We start from the raw sequence: 22,464 nt of genomic DNA, 5'->3' as shown, positions 1-22,464 counted from the left end.
CAGGCTGAGAAGGTGGCTCAGTGGTAGAGTGCTTGCCTTGCATGCATGAGGCCCTGGGTTAAATTCTTCAACACCACATAGTGGAAAAAGCCGGAAGTGATGCTGTGGCACAAGTGGTAGAGTGCTCGCCTTGAGCTGAAGATTTGAGAGACAGTGTCCAGGCTCAGAATTCAGCCCTACAGCAGAAGAAAAAAAAAAAAAAAAAAGGACAGGATCCCCTTATGCTGGGCTCTTCATTCTGGGCTTTTGTCCTCCTCAATCTTGGCCCCACAATTTCTCATTGCCTTGGTAACTGATGATTTTCTTCTTTCTTGGTGGTACTGGGGTTTGAACTCAGGTTCTCAAGCTTGCAAGGCTGGTACTCTATAGCTTGAGTAAGTTCCTAGCTCTTTTCTGCTTTATTTTTCAGGTGGGGTCTTGCATCTTTGCTTCAGATTCCCCTACTTAGGGCCTTCTGTGTAGCTATGATTACAGATGCATACTGCCATTCCCATTTTATTGATTAAGATGGTGTGTCATCAACTTTTTGCTCTGGCTGGCTTAGAACTACAATCCCCCTGATCTCTGCCTTCCAAGTAGCTAGGATTACAGGTGCAAGCCACTGTACCTGGACTCTGTTTTTGTTTTGTTTTTTACCTCTTAGAGAAGAAGAGATTGTTGCCAAATAGCCCAGTCTTTTCTGGAAGGGGAGACTTGGCCAAGGCTAAATATACATGACTTAAAAAAATTACCCACAAAGTAACATACTACCCATTTCCTCATGTGCAAATGTGAACAATAGACATTATACGTGAACTTTTAGCAATATGCAAGACAAAAGTTTTAACATCAATGGAAGATTCATATAGTGATTACAACTTCAGGAAAAACGTGTGTGCCTGTGGAGAAGCCCTGGGATTGTCCATGGGAAAGTTATTTGAGAATTTAGAGGTTCCCCAGCTCAGTGGCAGAACACTTCCCTAGAGTGCACGAGTTTGATCCATGGTATCACCAAAGGTGGGGGGAGGCAGTTTTGTGTAGATGTTTTTTTTAAGTCACTAATTTTCTCAACTTTTTTTTTGGTTGGTTATGGGACTTAAACTGTCCCTCAGCTCTTCAGCTCAAGGCAAGCGCCTTACCATTTGAGCCACAGCACCACTTCTGGTTTTCTGGTGGTTAATTGGATATGAGTCTCACGGACTTTCCTTGCCCAGGCTGGCTTTGAACTGTGATCCTCAGATCTCAGCCTCCTGAGTAGCTAGGATTACAGGTGTGAGCCACTGATGCCCAGCGAATCATAATATTGTAAATTTGCATATGTCTGCTGGGGTTTGACAGGTTCATTCACATATAAAGAGATAATTAAAAACCTGAATGGGAAGGAGGTAGACTTATCCCAGTGGACGAGCATTTGCCTACTAAGTGTGAGGCCTAGATTCAATCTTGGCACCAGAATATAAAAAATTGTAACTAGAACTTTTTCTTTCAAATCCTTAATTGCTCATTGAAAGTAATGTAACCTGTCCTTGGAGCAGTTGTATAGCAGGCCTGAACCTATGATGTCAGATGGGGCCAAGTCTTTTCTAATGGATGAGGTTAGGATTCTGACTGTGGGCAGATGTAGAAACATTTCTCCTGGTTTAGGACACTCCTGGTTGAGAACACTCCTATAAGACACCTCAAGGCAAGAGGTTTCTGCAAATGACTTGTAGATTAACAGTGACTGAGAGGACTCTTGGCTCTCATGTATTTCATCTATTATTGTGTTGCTTTATTTTCATTACAGCACTTAGGAAACATTCTTTTTCATTTGTTTATTGTCTGTCTCTCCCTCCAGAATGTAAGCCCCTGAGAGCAGGAGGCCTCTTCTTACTCTCTCCTGTGTTCAGCACACGGTCTGTACTCAATAAGAAATTGAATGACTCATTGTTCCATTTACTAGATGGGGGAAAGAGGCCTGAAGAGGGAAGTAACTTGCCTGAAAGAACAGGACTCCTTCATTCCCATCCGGGAGTCTTGCTGATTAACCCTGTGGCTGTTAGGATACCAGTGGGGTGGCTGACAAGTGCCTGCTAGGTGTGCCCCATGAGTTAGGACTAAAGCAGAACTGGGAGTAAGAGCCACAGTCTTCCCCTTGGGTTGTCTGAGAGAAGCCTGACTCCTCTCCCTCTCAAGACAGTCCTTAACTCTGTTGATGAGAGAGAGAGGCCTCTCGACACTCCAGTAGGATGCAACACCAGGCAAGTTTCCATGGCAGGCACCTTTGGGTAGGACTCTGCCCTCTTCCAGTGGAAACTGCATACTTGCTTGCACTTAATCTTCCCAGGGTCTCGAGTGGGTCCCCCAACCCCCTTGGTCTGAGGTTCTATGTCACCCCTTCACATAAACCACAGATGTTATGATTACACAGTGCCTGTCTCATGGAGAGTGAAGGATCTTCTATTTCTTGAGGATAGGTTACTGGCCAAACTGTGTGTGTGTCTGGAATTCTCAGTTCAACTCTAGATGGTTTCAGGAAGGATAGCAGAGGCAGGCTCAGGCCTTCAGCACTGGGCAGGGCTGGAAACCAAGAGCTCTCTGACTCCCACATTTAACTGCAAGGATTCCCAAGTGTGGTCAGATCCAGTAGGGGCTCTTCACCAGGTTGTCCTTGAAAGAACCACCTGTCTCTTTTCGGCTGGGGCATGAGCTCTGGGCCTGGGCCCTGTCCCTCAGCTCTTCAGCTCAAGGCTAGTGCTCTACCACTTGAGCCACAGCGCCACTTCTGGCTTTTTCTGTTTATGTGGTGCTGAGGAATCATGGCCTTATGCATGCAAGGCAAGCACTCTACCACTGAGCCACCTTCCCAGCCCCCCACCTGTCTTAATAGCTATTTTAATTCCATTAGTAAATATAAGTATCATGTAAAGTTTTTTTATGTATTAAATCAAATAAATTTACCAAAAGAAACTGTGGTTATTGTAGGTAAAAACCAAGCTGGTAGTTTAATTTGAGGCTATGGAGCTGCCCTCATTGTCCAGGTACATTTTACATTGTTTTTCAGGTTTTTTTTTTTAATAGCACAGGTCCAATGGATGGACAAAACTTGAGTTACTTTTCCATTCTCTGTGCACCTCCATTCTGGATAGATTTGAATTTGGGCTTCCCAAGAAATGGGCATGTGGCCTCACTGGCTGCTTGGGGGTCTGACACTTAAGAGAACTGGGCAGTGGCTTTGAGCCTTTGAGCTGAAGTGTCTATTTGCCAGAGACAGCTTGGGCTGGCCATCTTGCTGATACTTCTGGAATGGTTCTGCCAGTAGTGATTTCCCTTCGGGGAAGGGGAAGGCCTGAGGAAGGTCCACTGCAGCCCATATTTCTAGCGTGTGGCTCTGGTTAACATACACCAATTTCACAAATGAGGAGGCTGGTTGCATAGAGTTCTAAGTTGGTTCCCCAGCAACAGGTGGGGGGTTGGGGGCAACGACGACAGGGGATTACAGGAACATTAAGCCTGTGTGGAAACCAGCTGATGGGAGCTCTTGTGCAGATGTATTCCCACCTGCCACTCAGAGTTGCCTCTAGTTGTAGATCCTGAGCACTGGGCTCTTGGGGCGGGCACAGTGGATAAACTTGATTGCCTGTCTGGAGGAGAAACTGACATCCACGCCGGGCACCACAGACTTCGGGCTTAGGATAAAGTGTAACCCTCGTCACTTCTTGGGCCTACAGCAGCCCGGTGGCTCAGCCTGGGGACCGCACAAATGTTTCACTCGCCACCCAACACGATAGTGTAACCGACTTTTAGCTGCTGGCGCTTAGGTCTTGCAGCACCCAAATATGCTGCCTCCAGAAGTACACACAGATAGCTTCCGGGGCTACTCGGGAGGGCTGCGATTCCCTGGGCTCCAGTAAGGGGATCGGCATCCCGGCCCTGGTGGAACTCGCCTCTCCATCTCCCTCACGCTTTGATCCTCCCCTCCCCCGCCAGGCCTGTAGCGCAAGACATCCCCCGCCCACCGCCCGGCATCACGTGTGGTGCTTCCACCCAGTTCCGTGGCCAGTCAGGCCCAGTCTGCGCATCTGGAAAGCGGGGGAAATGTCCCTGGGGCTCGGGTGGGGATGATGTAGGCTGCTGGCTTAGTATAAGGCGGCACCCAAGGAGCCAGACCCGTTCTAGGGACTCGGCAGGTTCTCCCTGCGAAGGGGCTCTTCGTCTTCCAAGTACCTGGCAGTAACGGGGGTGGGGTGAGCAGGGAGAAGACCGAATCGATCGCATTTGGAGGAGTGTAAAGATGGTTTTCGTGTTCTAGGCCACCCCAGTCGGTGAGTATTGGTGTGGCAAGTCTCTGGCCTCAGTTTCCGCATCCGTAAACTGGGAAGAAAGCCCCAGGTCCAGGTTCCTGAGCTTGTAGACAATTGGAAGACGTTGCGGAACGATCTACCGGCGCGACCGAAGTCCTGCTTTCCGTAGGCTGAAGTCCCTTGAGCTGTAGAGGACCGTGAGACAGACTTCACACCCCCGAAAAGAGCGCTGGGAGGCACGCAAGGGCGGGGCCCGCGAGAGCCGGAGACGCCCGTCCAGCGTCGGCCAACCAGCGCCCTCCTCTGAACAGCCAATGAGCACGCGCCTTACAACCGAGGCAGGATCGCGAGCGAGGCTGCGGCGAGTGCAGCTCTGACAGGGACGCGCGCGCGCGCGCGACCGAGCTCGGACCCCGGGCCGAGGCCGCCATCACCGCCGCCTGCGCCGTCGTCCCTCGGTCACTTCCCATCGCCATGCAGGCGAGGCCGCCGCCGCCGCCGCGGGGCTTGGAGCTGCGGGCCGGGCGGCGGCCCTGAGGGCGAGTGGCGGGCCGAGCCGCCGCCGCCGCCGCCGCCGCCGCCGCCGCCGCCGCGGAACTGAGGCGGAGCTGCCGTCCCGGTCCCCCGTGGTCCCGCCCAACGCCGGACTCGGTGAGTGTTCGCGGCCGCCGCCCGGGTGGGCTCCGGACGCGGGTGGGAGGGGTCCCTGGGCTCTTCCTTTCCGGGCGGGGTCCCTCGGGCTTGTGCGCTGGGATCTGCATCCCTGCGCGGTGGGCGGGGGTGGGGGTCTCCGGAAGCGTGTGGGACAGGGCACCGACCCCTCTCCACTGCCCAGGAACTTTGCGGGCCCTCTCCTGGGATCTGGCCAGGGCGCTGCCATAGTTCATTCTGAAACAAGAAACTTGGAACAGCGAGAACAGCATTTGCCTAGGTCCATTTGATGGGAGAGAAAAAAGAAACTCCTGGCAAGAGAAATTTTGTTTTTGCAATGACCCAAGTTTCTTTCCCTAAAAGCCCCTCCTGGCCCGATTCCCAGGCCCCTCTCTTTGCCGTCCACTCCCAACTGTTGAAGATGCATTAGGAACGGGGAAATAGGGGACCAGAGAGCTGCTCAGAATTCATAATGAGTCACTTGGGAATGCAGATCCCCTCCCTTTTTACTCTCACTATTTTTTTTTTTCATACACACACACACATCCTCAAATATATTTCCTGAAAATAAAAACCTTAATGGCAGAACTGAGGCTCATGTTGAGGTAGGCGTGTGTGTGTGTGTGTGTGTGTGTGTGTGTGTGGTCAGTAATACTTGTAAGACAGGAAAAGAGGAATGTTCAAACCCTTCCTGAGCAGAGTAATGCCTGTAGAAGCCTTTGGCTAGAATAAGGATTGCTGCTGGAACCAGACATATCTCCTCTGAGATTGCTTCACTAACCACCTGCTAGCTGTTGAGACAGCCAGACAACCCAAAAGATGGTGGGTGAGAGGATTGACTAGGAAAGGGCGAGCATCTTCCTGCCTGGCCACTCCTTTTAAAAACACAGATCAGATGCTGTCACTTGTTTATTTTAAACCTCCTTCATTTTTTTGTTTATCCTGTGGGATGAATGAAACTCAAAATGTCTTAATTGGGTCACAAAGGGCCCTGGACAGTCTTGCTTCAACTTACTTTACATGTAGCTTAATCCTATCCTCCTGTGGGCCTAGCTTTTCAGAGTCTGCCTGACTGCCCCTTCACCTATTTGGAGGTTTTTGCTTTCTTGTGTCCTGTTTCCTCCCATATTGACTGTGCTGGGAGAATTCTTCCCGGTCGTCTCCATTTCCCAAGAGAATTTTCACTAGTCTTTCTCAAAGACCTGTTTGGAATGCATGGTCAGGACTTTTGGTACCTCTGATTCCCCATCTCCCCAAGTCTATGCCACCTAGCCTCCATAAATAGCAGGCAGAAACTGACAGGTCCCATGTTCCACAGGCTTCCAACTTGCTTGACTGTCCCTGAAAGACTAAAATCCCCTTAGTCATTTTTCACTGCTCAAGGGGGCCTCAGATATACTATAATGAATGGTGAGATCCAGGAGTTCACTTCCTGGGTACCTTTTTAGCATGTGGATGCACTACAGAATTAAAATGCAAGCCCTTTGACTTACGTGTATTTATGTGTCATCTATTTGCCAGGTAAAGCACTTGATTATGATGCAAAATGAAAGTGAGAAACTTCTTGAGTCCTTTCCTTTGAAGCACTCACAGACCAATGCAGGACAGGTGGATATAATTACACTGTAGGTGCTATTGGAGTAATAATGATTGCTATTACCTTTTATTTGCCTGTGACAGGTTATGTAATAAACGCCTACATGATTCTCTCATGTAATCTTTTCAATGGTTGTATAGGGGCTTATTCCTACTCTGTAGGGCTGAAAACTAAATCTCTATGGTGGGCATATGAGACAATAGTCGGAATTTGAGTCCTGTCAGTCTACCTTCAGAGCCTCTGCTAGGCTGCACAGATTACATTCCTTGAGTGGTTAAAGAAAACTTCCTTGGCAGGAATCCTTTGGGTTCTGAAGGATGTATAGAAGTTTGTTTATAATGGGCTGGGAATGTGGTTCAGTGGTAGAGTGCTTGCCTAGCATGCATGAAGCCCTGGATTCCATTCCTCAGTACTACATAAACAGAAAAAAGTCTCAAGTGGTAGAACACTAGCCCTGAGCTAAAGAAACTCAGAGATAGTGTCCAGGCCCTGAGTTCAAGCCCCATGACAGGCAAAAAAAAAAAAAGTTTATGATGGACAGCACACAGTAAAAAGGGAGAAAGCTTGGAGGTGGAAGGACCGACTGTCTTTGGGAATAGAATTGAATAGATGAGATTAGGGTCAGTTTGAAGGCTGTGTTAAGAGTTTGAGCCAAACGCCTGTAATCCTAGCTATTCAGGAGGCTGACATCTGAGGATCATGGTTCAAAGCCAGCCGGGGCAGGAAAGTCCATGAAACTCTTATCTTCAATAAACCAGCAGAAAACTGGAAGTGGCCCTGTGGCTCAAGTAGTAGAACCCTAGCCTTGAGCTGAAGAGCTGAGGGACAGTGCCCAGGCCCAGAATTCAAGCCCTATGACTGATTAAAAAAAAAAAAAAAGAGTTTGAACCATGGAAAGGTTTAAAGGAGATCAGAGACCTGGGACTCATTGGGCATTAGAAAGGTCTTTTGATGGTGCCTTTGGGGGCCAGATGCTGATAACCTGTCAATTTAGAAGGTAATGGCCCAGCTCCACAACATAGCATCACATCCTCTTAGACTTAGTAGATTATTCCTCTCTAGAGAGAATTCTGCTCAGTTTTGAGAAGATAATGCATTTGAGAGGAAAATCTAGCAGTGTAAAGGTGTATGTAGAGAAAATAAATCTCCTCTACCCTGACCCCAAGTTTGTTGCTTCCTAACCTTCCCAGAGATAGCTGGAGTCTCTCGCTTCTGTGACCTCCCATAGGCACTGTTCCTTTATGTGTGTTGACATATTCTTCTCACCATTGCATGTTTGTCTCACCTTCTTTAATTAACATACTTAAGAAATTACACCTTATTACTATATTCAGAATTATTCAAAATTATTCATTCTTTTAGGGGGGAATTGAACTTAGGGCCTGGGCTCCATCACTGAACTTTTTTTGCTCAAGGCTAGCATTTTACCACTTGAGCCACAGTTCCACTTCCAGCTTATTGGGAGATTTTGGAATTAAGAGTCCAATGGACTTTCCTGCCCCGTCTGGCTTTAAATCATGATTCTCAGATCTCAGCCTTCTGAGTAGCTAGGATTATAGGGGTGAGCCACTGCTGAATTATTTATTCTTTGTATTGACACTATATGACTGCATTGTGAAATAAGCTGTATTTGTACATAGGACTATTGTATATGTTTAATGAGGCTTCAGGTTAAACATTTGTTATAGCCCACTATATTTCTAAGAAATATAGTGAGTATCCTTTGGATATACATTGGTATGTGCTCATTTGTACAGTTATCTCAATGATATACTTTTTGAAGTAGAACTACTGGGTCAAAGGACATATATGCTTTTCTTAAAGATACGTAGCCAAATTACCAACCCTTTGAGATAATTGTTTGAATTTAACCTGTTCCCCAAAATGTGTTGGATGTTCACCAAAATACCTAATGAGATCATCTGTGATGCTTTTTCAGCTATCACATGCCTGCTTCCCACCCACCCCCTATGTGATTTTAGCCTGTTTTCAGTTCGAATAGAAGACACTGAGGCTTAGAAGGATTCAAGTGACGCGTGCAAGAAGATCAGTGTTAAGTAGTAGTGGCCTATTTTTGCAGCTCTGGCATCTAGTACCTCTCATGGAGACACTCAGAATTAATTTGTAATATTGTTGGATTATTTTTTTTCCTCCATCTTCACATGGAAAAATGAGCCCCAGGCTTGAGTTAAAAGTAGGAAGCTGGCCAAATATAGTCTTGTGGGTTTTTTTTTAAATTTTTAGTACAACAACTAATAAATGTTTCCAGATTCCGAAGCTGAAGAAAACCTACAAATAACCCAATATTAAGGTTTATTTTTAACATATTCTGTATTGAAAAGAGAATTCACTAAATATAAAACTATACTTTAAATTTCTATATATACATTGATTTTTATATTTGTAGTCTGTAAATAGGGAATATGAGTTTTGAATTGTTGAGTAGCATAAAATATTTTATATTTACTTGTTTATGTGTCTTTACTATCTTAAATCACAATATTTTTTTTTTTTTAATTTTTATCTGTTGTGGGGCTTGAACTCTGGGCCTGGGTGCTGTCCCTCAGCTCTTCAGCTTAAGGCTAGTACTCTACCACTTGAGCCACAGCGCCACTTCCAGCTCTTTCTGTTTATGTGGTGCTGAGGAATCGAACCCAGGGCCTCATACATGCAAGGCAAGCACTCTACCACTGAACCACCCTCCCAGCCCCAAATCAGAATATTTTAAAATCACAGTATAGTATTCCATGAATCAAAATGTGTAATTTGTATAGTGTGCTTTATTTCTTCCTTTCTTTTCTTTATTCTGTTATAAACCCATGCACCCATGTTCAAGTACTTCTTTTGGATTATTTTCTTGGACCTTTACTTCTTAAGTGGGCTTAACGAGTCAGAGGAATAGTTTAGTGCTCAGTTGCTACCTCTGATAATTGAATTAGTCTACAATTGTATCAGAAACATATGTAGCCCTGTTTCTAGGGTACTTAGCCAGTATTACTACTTAAAAAGAAAAAGCTAATACTTCATATTTTATTAATTTGGAAGAAAGACAGAGGTGCCTTGAGGTAAGTTTGATTTGTGTGTGTGTATGTGTGTGTGTGTACATTTGTTTTAGTTTTGTATATGTGTGTGTGTTTGCTGGTACTGGAGCTTGAACTCAGGGCTTGAGTTCTGTCCTTTAGTTTTCTTGCTCAAGTCTGGCATTTTCCACTTTTGATTTTTTTGGTGGTTAATTGGAGATGAGCCTCATGGACTTTGCTGGCCTGGTGCTTCAAACTGAGATCCTCAAATCTTAGCCTCTTGAGTACCTAGTATTATAGGCATGAGCCACTGGCCCCCCAACTCCCAATTTATATTTTATAAAAAATTGTAAAAGTGCAATAGGATCATATTGCTATGAAATCTAGGACTAGATGGTGTTCTATTGAATATATAAGGCATTGGCCAGGAGCAGGGGAGATCACAAAGTAACTTGGGTGTGATATCTGTGCTCATGACACTTGTTAGTGCAGTAGATAGACATTAATCACCTTTTAGTAATTATAGACATGGTGGATGTGGTCCAAGTAGAAGAATTGGGTTTCTTGGGAGTGTCAGAGACATTCAACAGGTAAGCATTCACAAAGGCCCTGAGCTAGGAAGGGTTTGATAGCTCAGGACAGCGTTCTCTAACTTGAATGTGCACACAAACCATCTGGGACTCTTGTTAAAATGCCAAGTCCTGATTCAGTAGGTTTGGGGTGGGATTTGGGATTCTGTATTACTAACCACCTCCCAGTTAGCAGATGCTACTGGTGGGTGGATCACATTTGGCAGAGCAAGGCCTACTTGAGAGCTTGCTAAGCACCTGAAGCTGGCTGACCATGGTGAACAGGAAGTGGCAGGTGGCTTGCTATGACTGTACAGCCTTAATTCTTTGTCCTGGCTGTACTCTAGATTCACCTGGGAGCTCACAAAAAAATCAGAGATGCAAATTCCCTGCTCCTGTTGGTTTTTATTTAGTTGGCCTTGGGAAGGATGTGTATACATACTTCAGTTTCCCTGATGATTCTATTTTTTTTTTAATTTTTTAAATTTTTTTGGGTCTGGTCGTGGGGCCTGAACTCTGGGCCTGGGCACTGTGTCTCTCAGCTCTTCAGCTCAAGGCTAGTGCTCTACCACTTGAGCCACAGCGCCACTTCCGGCTTTTTTCTTTTTTCTTATGTGGTGCTGAAGAATCGAACCCAGGGCCTCAGGCATGCAAGGCAAGCGCTCTGCCACTGAGCCACCTTCCCAGCCCCTCCCTGATGATTCTAATATGAAGTTAAGGGCTGGGAACCAGTGGACTCGAGACAGGCAGAGGACAGAGTTGAGGGCTCTATATGCAAGTACAGATTTTGGGCTTATCTTGAAGACAGACTAAGCCACTGAAGGATTTTTAAGTGAGAGAGTGAACTGATCTGATTAGCAATTGTACAAGTTTACTGTGGCCTCAATCTAGAGCTGTAATTTTCATGGTGAGATTGGTAAGACACATCACTGGAGTACTGGGACAAAATGTAGAACTTTTGGGGCTGGGAAGGTGGCTCAATGGTAGAGCGCTTGCTTTGCATTGCTGAGGCCCTGGGTTCGGTTCCCCAGTACCACATAAGCAAAAAGAATAAAGCCAGAAGTGGCTCTGTGGCTCAAGTGGTAGAGCGCTAGCCTTGAGCTGAAGAGCTGAGGGACAGCGCCCAGGCCCAGAGTTCAGGCCCCACGACTGGACTCCCCCCCCCAAAAAAAAAAATGTAGAACTTTTGTTTTCATCTTAAAAAAAAAATAAGGTATCACATTTAAAAATCATGGAACTTAGGATGTTCTGAAGGAAGGGAGTTCTTCAGTGAGCAGAGTTGTATTCATCCATTCAGTGAATGGCAACAAATTGGTAACAATGTACATTATTCAGTTTTCATTCAGCTAACCTTTACAGGGAGCTGTGGAGAAGCCAGTGATTGAAGAAAATACTGATCACACAAGCTCTAGCAAACAAGGTGGCAGAGCTGACACTTGTCCTGTTTATATTATTAGCATTACATCAGATTAAGTAAATGAGCTCTCATTAAAAAGGAACCTATCAAGATTATACAAAATATGGATCTATATTATTAATTAGAATTTTGCTTTTTGAGTCTGTAAAGCCTTGATAGTAAATTAGGGGGCTATCACTAGTACCAAGAGACTTCAAAGTTAAGCATCCAGAACATAAAGAAAACAACTTCACAGTGTTGGGAATTGAACCAGGGCCTTATGAGTACTGAACCATACCCCCGTTGCCCTGCTTTTCTTCCCCCGCCAGTGATTTTTTTTTTTTTTTTGTCTGCTGTGGGGGTTGAACTCTGGGCTTGGGCACTGTCCCTGTGCTCTTCAGCTCAAGGTGAGCTCTCTACTGCTTGAGCCACAGAGCCACTTCCGATTTTCTAGTGGTTTATTGGAGATAAGAGTCTCACAGACTTTCCTGCCTGGCCTGGCTTTGAACCGTGATCTTCATATCTCAGCCTCCTGAGTAGCTAGGATTACAGGCATGAGTCACCAGTGCCTGGCTAAGAATACACATTCTTGTTGTGAATGATTGTCTTCATAAGAACCTTGTTCTTTGGAATAGTTGTTTAAATATAAACTATTGGCAGAACAGCTATTTTAAAAGAATGAAAATTCATTTGTTGCTCCTTTATAGAGAAACATTTATCAGGTTATCATTTATTGGTCTTTTAGAAGAGCTTTTGATGACTTACTCATTTTTATTTTTTTAAAATGACAACTTATCATAGTGGTGCACACCTGTGATTCCAGCACTATAGAGGCTGAGGCAGAAGGATTGAGAGTCCCAGGCCTACCTGGACCACACAATGACACCCTGTCTCAAAACCAAACACAAAAAGCAACAATAAACCATCTTGTTGTGGTAAGTGTGGTTACCTAACTTTAAGTCATTTGAAAAAATAATATGCTTAACATAGTCCTTCAAGTAAGAGATTATTTTAATAATGAATAAAAAAGTAATGACTTTTTTTTCTTAGAGATGAGCTACAGGGAAAAACACTCCTCGTTTTCTTTTCTAAAATAATAAGCTTTACTGAGATACAGCTTACATAAAATTATCTTTTTTATTTTTTTTGGTTGGTCGTGGGGCTTGAACTCTGGGCTTGGGCACGGTCCCTCAGCTTTTCAACTCAAGGCAAGTGCTCTATCACTTGAGCCACAGTACCACTTCCGGTTTTCTAGTGGTTTATTAGAGATAAGAGTCTCACGGACTTTCCTGCCCAGGCTGGCTTTGAACCATGATTCTCAGATCTCAGCCTCTTGAGTAGCTAGGATTACAGGCATGAGCCACCAGCGTCCAGCTATTGTTGTTGTTACAAACCATCAAGTGGTAGAATGCCAGCAATGAGTAAAGCAAACCAAGCAAAACTACAAGGCCCCAAATTCAAGCCCCAATATTGGAAATAATAAAAAAAGTAATTGCATGAGAGAAGATGGTAATTGCATGAGAGAAGATGGACTTTTGCTAACCAAATTTATTTATTTACTTATTTTTTTAAATTTTATTTTTTGGCCAGTTGTGGGGCCTGAACTCTGGGCTAGATGCTGTCCCTCAGCTCTTCAGCTCAAGGCTAGTGCTCTACCACTTGAGCCACAGCACCACTTCCAGCTTTTTCTGCTTATGTGGTGCTGAGGAATTGAACCCAGGGCCTCATGCATGCAAGACAAGTGCTCTACCACTGAGCCACCACTTCCCAGCCCCCAAATTTACTTATTTAAAAGATTTTGTGCCAAGTACAATGACTCAGGCCTATAAATCATAGCTACTTAAGAGGTAAAGATTGAGAGGATCATAGTTCAAATGCAGTCCTCTCACAACATCCCATCTCTACCAGGAAAAGCTGGGTAGAGATAGAAAGTGGAAATAGAAGATTGTGGTCCATGTTGACTTCAAATAAATGTAAATCCTATTTCAAAAATAACCACAGCAGGGGCTGGGAAGGTGGCTCAGTGGTAGAGCACTTGCCTTGCATGCTCAAGGCCCTGGGTTCGATTCCTCAGCACCACATAAGCAAAAAGAAAAAAGCCAGAAGTGGCACTGTGGCTCAAGTGGTAGAGCACTAGCCTTGAGCTGAAGAGCTGAGGGTCAGTGCCCAGGCCCAGAGTTCAGGCCCCACGACCGGACCCCCCCCCAAAAAAAAAAACAAAAAATAACCAAAGCAAATGGGAATGGCTCAAGTGACTAAGAGTCTTCTTTATTAGTGGATGTGCAGTAAAAAGCTTTGATTTACTGCTATGGAGAATGGACACTGGTCAGAGCAGTGTTGTATTTTACTTTTTTAAATTAGCATCAATTAGTTGTACAAGGGAATTTTATTTTGACATGTAGCTTGATCAGACTCACCTACTCTGTCACTCTTTCTCCTCATGATTCCCACAGTCTCATGTATGATTGATTGGTGTAGAAGAGTGGTGATAGGGATGAAGATTTGTGGACAGGTATGATTTAAATGGTAGGATTCCAGAGGGTTTTTTTTGGGGGGGGGGAGGGGTCCAGTCATGGGGCCTGAACTCGGCCTGGGCGCTGTCCCTCAGCTCTTCAGCTCAAGGCTAGTGCTCTACCACTTGAGCCGCAGTGCCACTTCTGGCTTTTTTCTTTTTGCTTATATGGTGCTGAGGAAACGAACCCAGGGCTTCATGCATGCAAGGCAAGTGCTCTACCACTGAGCCACCTTCCCAGCCCGATTCCAGAGTTTTGGCTTTAGGAAGAGAATGCTTGTTAGATGGTGAACAGAGCTTCTGTGTGTAGGAAGTTGAAATCCAGTTTCTGTGAATTGTGACATAATTTTCAAATATCTACTGACAAATAGCTTAACCCACAATTAGTTTTCAAACACTGGTTGACAGGTGGCTTAATACATAGTTTGTAATCCATATAAATGAATCAATACTACCCATTAACAAAGAGAATGCCTTTCATTGATGTGTTAGCATCTCTGTTACCACAGCAGTGTGGAATAGTGCCAGCATTTCTCTGTTCTTCCAAAAGGAACTGGTCTTTTATTTAGATACTTCTCTCCTGATTTTTCTTTGTCTCTGGTGAGGCGAAAGCTTCTCCCACTTTGCAGAGAGTGAGGCTAGTCCCTAACTTAGTTCCTCTGTTGTATACTGTGAGACAGCGGCCATCCAGCTTTTCCTTGCCTCCTGCTGGGCTCGTCTATTTAGTTAGCAGGGCCTGAGTTCACAGTGATTTCCAGCTTATCTGTGGTTCCCTTTACCCAGTTTGGTGTGTTAGCTATAATGTGCCTCCTCAAGCCTCAAGTCTAAAACTGCCACAGGTGAGAAACAAGCTGTCCAGAGAATCCTTGCTGGGTCTAGCACCTTGCCTGTAGTTGGTGAGTGTGGTATAGTGTCAGAGATCCTTTACCTTTAGTGGTTCATGCCTACTTAGCAATAGTGTCACTGGCAGCAGTTCTGAATCTGAAGCCGTGATTCTCAGTAGAAGTTCTTTGGAATGAAGAGGAACATTTCAAAAAGAGCGAAGAAAACAGGCTGGCATAGTAGTACATAAGCCCAGCACTTCAAGGCTAAACCTGTGCTATATAATGAGTTCCAGGTCCACCTGGGATTACAGTAAGACCTATCTCAAAAAAGAAAGAAAAAACAGGGTTTGATTTTTTTTCTTAGTGTTTGTAATTTAAATATATATATATTTGAAAAATACTGACACATATTATCTATAAATAATATTAAAATATGTGGTAAAAAGTAATTCTCTCCATTCAACTTTTTTTTTTAATCATGAGGCTTGAACTCTGGGCTTGGGTGCTATCCCTAAGCTCATTTGCTCAAGGCTAGCACTATACCACTTTGAACCACAGCTTCATTTCCAGTTTTCTAAGTAGTTAATTGGAGATAAGAGTTTCATGGACTTTCCTGCTCTGTCTGGCTTCACACTGTGATCCTCATATCTCATCTTCCTGAGTAGTTAGGATTATAGGAATGAGCCACTAGTGCCTGCTTCAACTTCTAAATAACTTTCTAAAGTTATTCACAGATACTGTGAATAGTATTTATGAAACCTTCCAGAAATGCTAGGGGCTAGGACAGTGGCTCAGTGGTAGTGATTGCCTTGTATGCATGAGGCCCTAGGTTTGATTCCTCAGCACCACATAAGCAGAAAAAGCCAGAAGTGGTGCTGTAGCTCAAGCGGTAGAACGCTAGCCTTGAGCTGAAGAGCTGAGAGACAGCACCCAGGCCCAGAGTTCAGGCCTCACCACCAGCAAAAAAAAAACAACAACCAAAAAACAGAAGTACTGTATGCCTATACAACATAGAAGTTATTTAAACTTGATATTTCAAATAACAATAAAGGAAAGTATGAGTTGTTTTTTCAGAAAAATTGAAGGTTAACAGCAGATTAAGGTGTGGTGTGTGTGTGTGTGTGTGTGTGTGTGTGTGTGTGTGTGTGTGTGTGTGTGTGTGTGTGTGTGTGTGTGTGTGTGTGTGTGTGTGTGTGTGTGTGTGTTTGTGTGTTCTAGGATGAAACTGAGGGCCTTTCTAGGCAAGCACTAAACATGCCTTGCTATCTTTAGTGCCAATGCTAAGTGCATTTGATTTAGTTTCTCCAGTGTTACTGGGAGAGATTGCTTGACCCATTCATACTTAGTTTTCAGTTTCTACCTTAAAGAGAACTTTGCAGAATAAGTAGTAGTAGAGCAGCTCAGCTTTATATGTGAATTGTTTTAATGTTGGAGGAGGCCTTTTGTACAAAATAATACTTTATATTATTTACTTAGTCATTTATTGTCAGGACTGGAGTTTGAATTCTAGGCCTTACTCTTGCTAGACAAATACTCTACCACTTGAGCCACTCCCCAGCCCCAAATTTAATTATTATAATGGCAATTTAAAACCTAAATTTCCCCTTGTTAGTCTTTTATTTGATAGTCTTGCTATTATACTTACAAGCATAGTAATTTTATATAGAAATAGGAACAATAGCTTTCATTCTTCTTTAAGTTGATGTTAATTCTTGAGTTTAACAGATGAATTTCTCCAAACCCTTCATCATTGAATTAAATTTCCTGAGAGGTTTAAAACACATTTATATAATCAGTCTGTTAAGCGCTGACAGACTTTGACAGGTCAGAGTTACCACCTTAATATACAGAATCTTGGGGGCTGGTAAGGTGGCTCAGTGGTAGAGTGCTTGCCTTGCATGCATGAGGCCCTGGGTTCGATTCCTCAGCACCCCATAAGCAAAAAGAAAAAAGCCAGGAGTGGCGCTGTGGCTCAAGTGATAGAGTGCTAGCCTTGAGCTGAAGAGCTGAGGGACAGCGCCCAGGCCCAGAGTTCAGGTCCCATGACTGGACAAAAAAAAAAAAAAAAAAAAAAAAATATATATATATATATATATATATATATATATATATATATATATACAGAATCTCTAGCATTGAACAATCTGTAATATTAAGAAATTAAACCTGTAAATGTAAGAAAGTAGGTTCTTGTAAGACCAGTGCTTCTCATTGGCTAAATCCGAATTACCAACATTTAAAAAACTTTCATCTTAGGGCTGGGAAGGTGGCTCAGTGGTAAGAGCGCTTGCCTTGCATGCCTGAGGCCCTGGGTTCGATTCCTAGCACCACATAAGCAAAAAGAAAAAAGCCGGAGGTGGTGCTGTGGCTCAAGTGGTAGAGCACTAGCCTTGAGCTGAAGAGCTGAGGGACAGCGCTCAGGCCCAGAGTTCAGGCCCCACTACCGGACCCAAAAAAAACAAAAAACAAAAAAAAACTTGCATCTTAAACTTTGAAGTATTAGCACTATGACTTTTGTATACTTTATTGCTCACATCTTTTCTTCCTAGAGTTGTAATGTCACCCAATTATGGAGAACAGCTTTACCATCTCAAAGAGCCAAGATTATTGGCTAAATATACAGGACTAGCTGGACGCCAGTGGCTCACACCTGTAATCCTAGCTACTCAGGAAGCTGAGATCTGAGGGTCGTGGTTCAAATCCAGCCCAGGCAGGAAAGTTTGTGAGACTCTTATCTCCAATTGACTATTCAGAAAAAACCGGAAGTGGTGTTGTGGCTCAAATGGCAGAGTGCTGCCCTTGAGCACAAAGTGGGACAGTGCTCAGGCCCTGAGTTCAAGCCCAGGTTACAGGACTCTAACAGTTATTTGTTGGCTAGATATTTGAGGCTAGTGAAAGGAAACTTAACAGTTTTGTTTGTCGGTTTATTTTCTAGAATGTCATACTAAAAAAGTATGTTATTTCTTGTAGTAGTTCTGAATGTGGCATGAATTGGGGGGATCATCTTCAGTCTTTCACAAATTTGCCTACTATTTCCTGACTCTCCTGTGCTTTAATTCAGGCTGTTTGATACCTAGATGACTTGCTGCATATTCTCTAACCATCATTGCAGTGTAGCAAGTGATCCCATGGCAAGTTATCACATACTGCCAGGAGTGATCTTTTACTTCCTGATCTAATCTCAGCACTCCCCAATTTAAGATTTAAATGCCTTAACAGAGCAAGCTTTTATAATACTTTTCCTCCTCCCTTTTTGAGACAGTCTTGTGTAGCTAAGATTGGCTTCAGAGTCACAGTCATCCTGCCGCAGTGAACTGAGTTTACTAGTTGTACAGTCAGCACCTAATTCTGCCTTTTTTTTTTACTTCCTGTTGTACTAAGCCATACCTCTAATGAAGGGTATAAATTCTCTGTGGAAAAAAAATGATATTCAAAATGAAACCATCCATTAATTGGGTTTTTATTACAATTATCTAGATTTGAGGGAATCTCATAGTTTTATTTGATTATGCTCTGTTCTGTAGAATAAATGATAACAATATCCAATAGTACTTGAAAATTTTGTCTTTTTTAGACATGTTCTTGTTATGTAGCCAACTTGGCCTCCAAGTGTCTTCTCCTGCCTCAGCCTCTCTAGTACTGGGGAAGTTGATGTATAGTATAGGCTGGCCTCGGACTTGTGATTCTTCTACCTCTGACTTGCCAGTGCTGGGATTAGAGTTGTGCTGTACCTTACCTAAGCTACTTTTTAATATTTATTTATTTTGGTGATACTGCTGATTTTACTCAAGAGTCTTGAAGTTGCTAGGCAGGCACTCTGCTACCTGAGCCACACCTCTTAACCCTTACTATCCTTCCTTCCTTCCTTCCCCCCTCTCCCTTTCTCTCTCTCCCTTCCTTCCTTCCTTCCTTCTTTCCTTCCTTCCTTCCTTCCTTCCTTCCTTCCTTCCTTCCTTCCTTCCTTCCTTCCTTCCTTCCTTCCTTCCTTCCTTTCTTTCTTTCTTTCTTTCTTTCTTTCTTTCTTTCTTTCTTTCTTTCTTTCTTTCTTTTCCAGTACTGGTACTTGAACTCAGGGCCTAGACACTGTCCCTGAGCTGCTTTTTGCTCAAGGCTAGCACTCTACCACTTGAGCCACTTCTGGTTTTTTCTGTGTATGTGGTGCTAAGGAATTGAGCCCAGGGCCTCATGGATGCGAGTCAAGTGCTCCACCACTGAGCTACATTCCCAGCCCATTATTATTTCTTTTTTTTTTTTTTTTTGAATATTTGTATTTGAACTGGAAACTTTATATTTGCTAGATACTTTACCACTTGAGCCATGCCACCACTTCCATTTTCTTGTCTTTTTTTTCTCTTGAAAGTACATTTGAACAAGAAACTTTAAGCCTTTATAGTGCCCTCAAAACTCATACAACTTCGGTTATTTTGTCTGTGTTGGGGAGGGGTGGTGGCAATGCTGGGGATTGAACACATGGCCTCGAACATACTAGGCAAGTACTCCATCACCTAGCTACAACCCTGTTCCTCATCATGTACTTAAGATGCCTTTTCTTCTCTTTTCCCCATCTCCGCCCCCCCTCCGCTTTTTTTTTTTTTTTTTTGTCGGTTATGGGGCTTGAACTCTGGGCTTGGGCACTATCCCTGCGCTCTTCAGCTCAAGGCGAGCACTCTACCGCTTGATCCACAGCACCATTTCCACTTTTCTAGTGGTTAATTGGAGATAAGAGTCTCATGGACTTTTCTGCCGAGGCTGGCTTTGAACCGTGATCCTCAGATCTCAGCTTCCTCAGTAGCTAGGATTACAGACATGAGTCACCGGCGCCCAGCCTCCCTTATTTTTGTATGGAATCAAATGTTGCTTACTCCGACATCTTTGGAAGCCAGGTAAGCATCTGTCCTCTTGCATCCTACCATGGGCTAGCTCAGAAAGGAGGCTTTCACCTGATACCAGCACGTTGATTCTGGATTTCCCAGCCTCCCAAGCAATCAAAAATCAACCTATCTCTCTCTTTTCTCCCCTTCCTTTCTTCCTTCTTTCCTTCTTTCCATATCCTGTCACAGAAACACAAAACCAACCAAGATGGATCTGTAGTTGTATGACAGCATAATTTTATGTTTACATGTGTTCCATATAAAACATTAATTTAGTATTGAAGGTATGTAAGAATCTTGTTTTCTTTTAGAGAAGAACTATTCTTTTGTACATTTTTGCTTCATAATAATTTGTTTCAAATATTTTAGCAAAAGCTTTCTATTTCTCCTACTTGTATGTATCTTGGCTGGCATAATAGAAAAAAATAGTTGCAAACATTATTTCCTTACTGAGAATGAGTGGGATTTTTTTCTTTTTCAGTTTACAGTATGTGGTGAGTGGGTAAAGGAGGAGGTGGTTTATGTTAAACGTTTCATTTTTCTTATTTTTCTTTTGCATAATTACAGGATTGGGGGCGGAGGGAGGCTGGTCCTATGTTTTGAACTCTGGGATTGGGCATTGTCCCTGAGCTGCTTTTGTCCCAAGGCTAGCGCTCTACCACTTGAGCCGCAGCACAACTTTCAGCTTTTTTAAATTTCATTTATTGGAGATAGGAGTTTCACAGACTTTCCTGCCCTAGCTGTCTTCCAACTGTAATCTTCAGATCTCAGCCTCCTGAGTAGCTAGGATTACAGGAATGAGCCACCAGCACCCAACTTTGATTATGGAATTTTTGAAAACTTCATACAATATGAATAAGAAAATAAAATACTTTAAATTAAAGAATAATTTTGTTTTCCTCAAGGGATACTCATCTCAAATCTAAGAAACCCTCCTTCTCTCCCCTCTCCTCCTCTCTCCCTTTTTCTCCCTTTCCTTTCTTTCCTCTCCCCTTTGTATAATCTTGTATCTAGCAACTTTCCTTAGATTTATTATAGTTACAATTTGTCCACTGATATCAAATACATATTTTTTGTTTGTTTTTGTCAGTTGTAAGGCTTGAACTCAGGACCTGGGCGCTGTCCCTGAGCCTCTTTGTGCTCAAGGCTAGCACTCTACCACTTGAGCCACAGCACCACTTCCAGTTTTTGAGTGGTTAATTAGAGGTAAGAGTCTCACAGGGGCTTTTCTACCCTGGTGTGATCCTCAGATCTCAGCCTCCAGAGTAGCTAGGATTATAGGCATGAGCCACCATGCTCAGCTCAGTTTTATTTTTTTACTTGCAGTTTTAATTTTATTTTGATTAATTTCTCTTTCCTACATGTATCTTGAACTGTGGCTCAAGTGATAGAGCATGCAGGGTCAGTGTCCAGGCCCTGAGTTCAAACCCCAGAATGGGCACAAAAATCAAAGTAATTTTTTTTATTCATTTATAGAGTCATGTTACTACTGCTTTGGTTAGATTTTTCCCCCTAATAATAGTTCAGACTATTTTCTAATTTTCTTTTGTGATTTTCTTCTTTCATCCGTGGGTATTTCTGTGTCTTTTAATTTTCAAAAATGGGAGTTTATTGATTTATTGCATTGTGGTTAAAGAATATAATCTATACACTTTCTGTCTTGTTAACATTTTACCACAATTGTCTGTATGCTGATTTTTCTGAGTCATTTTACAAATAACTTGCAGACATATGTTCCTTAATCTCTAAATCACTGTGTATTTCTTTAAACCAAGAATACTTGCCTGCATAGCACAGAACCCTCATTAAAATCAGGTAATAAAAACTGAGATAATGTATTTAACTTATCATCTCTGTGACAAAAATGCCTGACATGAAGAACTTAAGGAAGAAGAGTTTAGCCAGGCACCAGTGACTTACACTGCCATCTGGTGCAGAAAAGTCCACAAAATTCTATCTCCAAAATAACCAGCAAGAAGCCAGTCTGGAGGTATGGCTAAAGTGGTACAGCACTAGCCAAACAAGCAAGTCAAGTAAACACAAGGCCCTCAGTTCAAACCCAGGAACCAGTAAAAAAGAAAAGGGGGAAAAAAAAAAAAGTGGGGCACCAGTGGTTCATGCTTATAATCCTAGCTACTCAAGAGGCTGAGATCTGAGGTTTGCAGTTCAAAGCTAGCCCAGGCAGGAAAGTCCATGATACTCTGACTAACCACCAGAAAACGAGAAGTGGCGTTGTGGGAAGAGCTCAGGGACAGTACCCAGTCCCAGAGTTCAAGCCCCACGAATAACCAAAAAAAAAAAAAAAAATTCATTACATGCTTTTGGCTTCATTGCTCTGGACTTGCTATGATGAAACACAATATCATGGTGGCAGGAACATGTGGCAGAGGAGGCTGTTTACCTCATGGCCACCAGGAAGCCTTGAAAGAGAGAAGAGGCAGAAACATAGATCATGTTTTCTGGCTTCCTCCTTTATCTTTTGTACCATTCAAACCTTCAGTCTATTAGAAGATACAACCCAATTTCAGAATGGTTCTTTCCTGTATAGTTGCTGCCCCACATATGGAGGGCTGGGAATGTGGCTTAGTGGTAGAGTGCTTGCCTAGCATGCATAAAGCCCTAGGTTTGATCCTCAGTACCACATAAACAGAAAAAGCCAGAAGTGATGCTGTGGCTCAAATGGTAGAGTGCTAGTCTTGAGCAAAAGAAGCTCAGGGACAGTGCCCAGAACCTGAGTTCAAACCTCAGGATGGTCAAAAAAA

The 22,464-nt window shown here is 43.4% G+C and overlaps 1 protein-coding gene across 2 annotated transcripts in view; it reads left to right on the top strand.

The window, feature by feature from the left end:
* The first annotated feature begins 4,825 nt into the window (after nucleotides 1-4,825).
* The window catches only part of Ptpra (protein tyrosine phosphatase receptor type A), a 123,030-nt gene continuing 105,391 nt past the window's right edge, over nucleotides 4,826-22,464 (top strand). The window contains exon 1 of one of the 2 annotated variants that reach the window (XM_042694396.1): nucleotides 4,826-4,913. The gene's annotated coding sequence lies outside the window, so the exon portion shown is untranslated. The remainder of the gene's footprint in view (nucleotides 4,914-22,464) is intronic. The other variant, XM_042694397.1, reaches the window with a different exon arrangement.

The sequence above is a fragment of the Dipodomys spectabilis genome, unplaced genomic scaffold (assembly GCF_019054845.1).
Source record: "Dipodomys spectabilis isolate Male_0828 unplaced genomic scaffold, ASM1905484v1 ptg000175l, whole genome shotgun sequence".
Lineage (NCBI taxonomy): Eukaryota > Metazoa > Chordata > Mammalia > Rodentia > Heteromyidae > Dipodomys > Dipodomys spectabilis.
The sequence above is the reverse complement of the archived record's forward strand: the minus strand, read 5'-3'. Positions and strand labels throughout refer to the sequence as shown.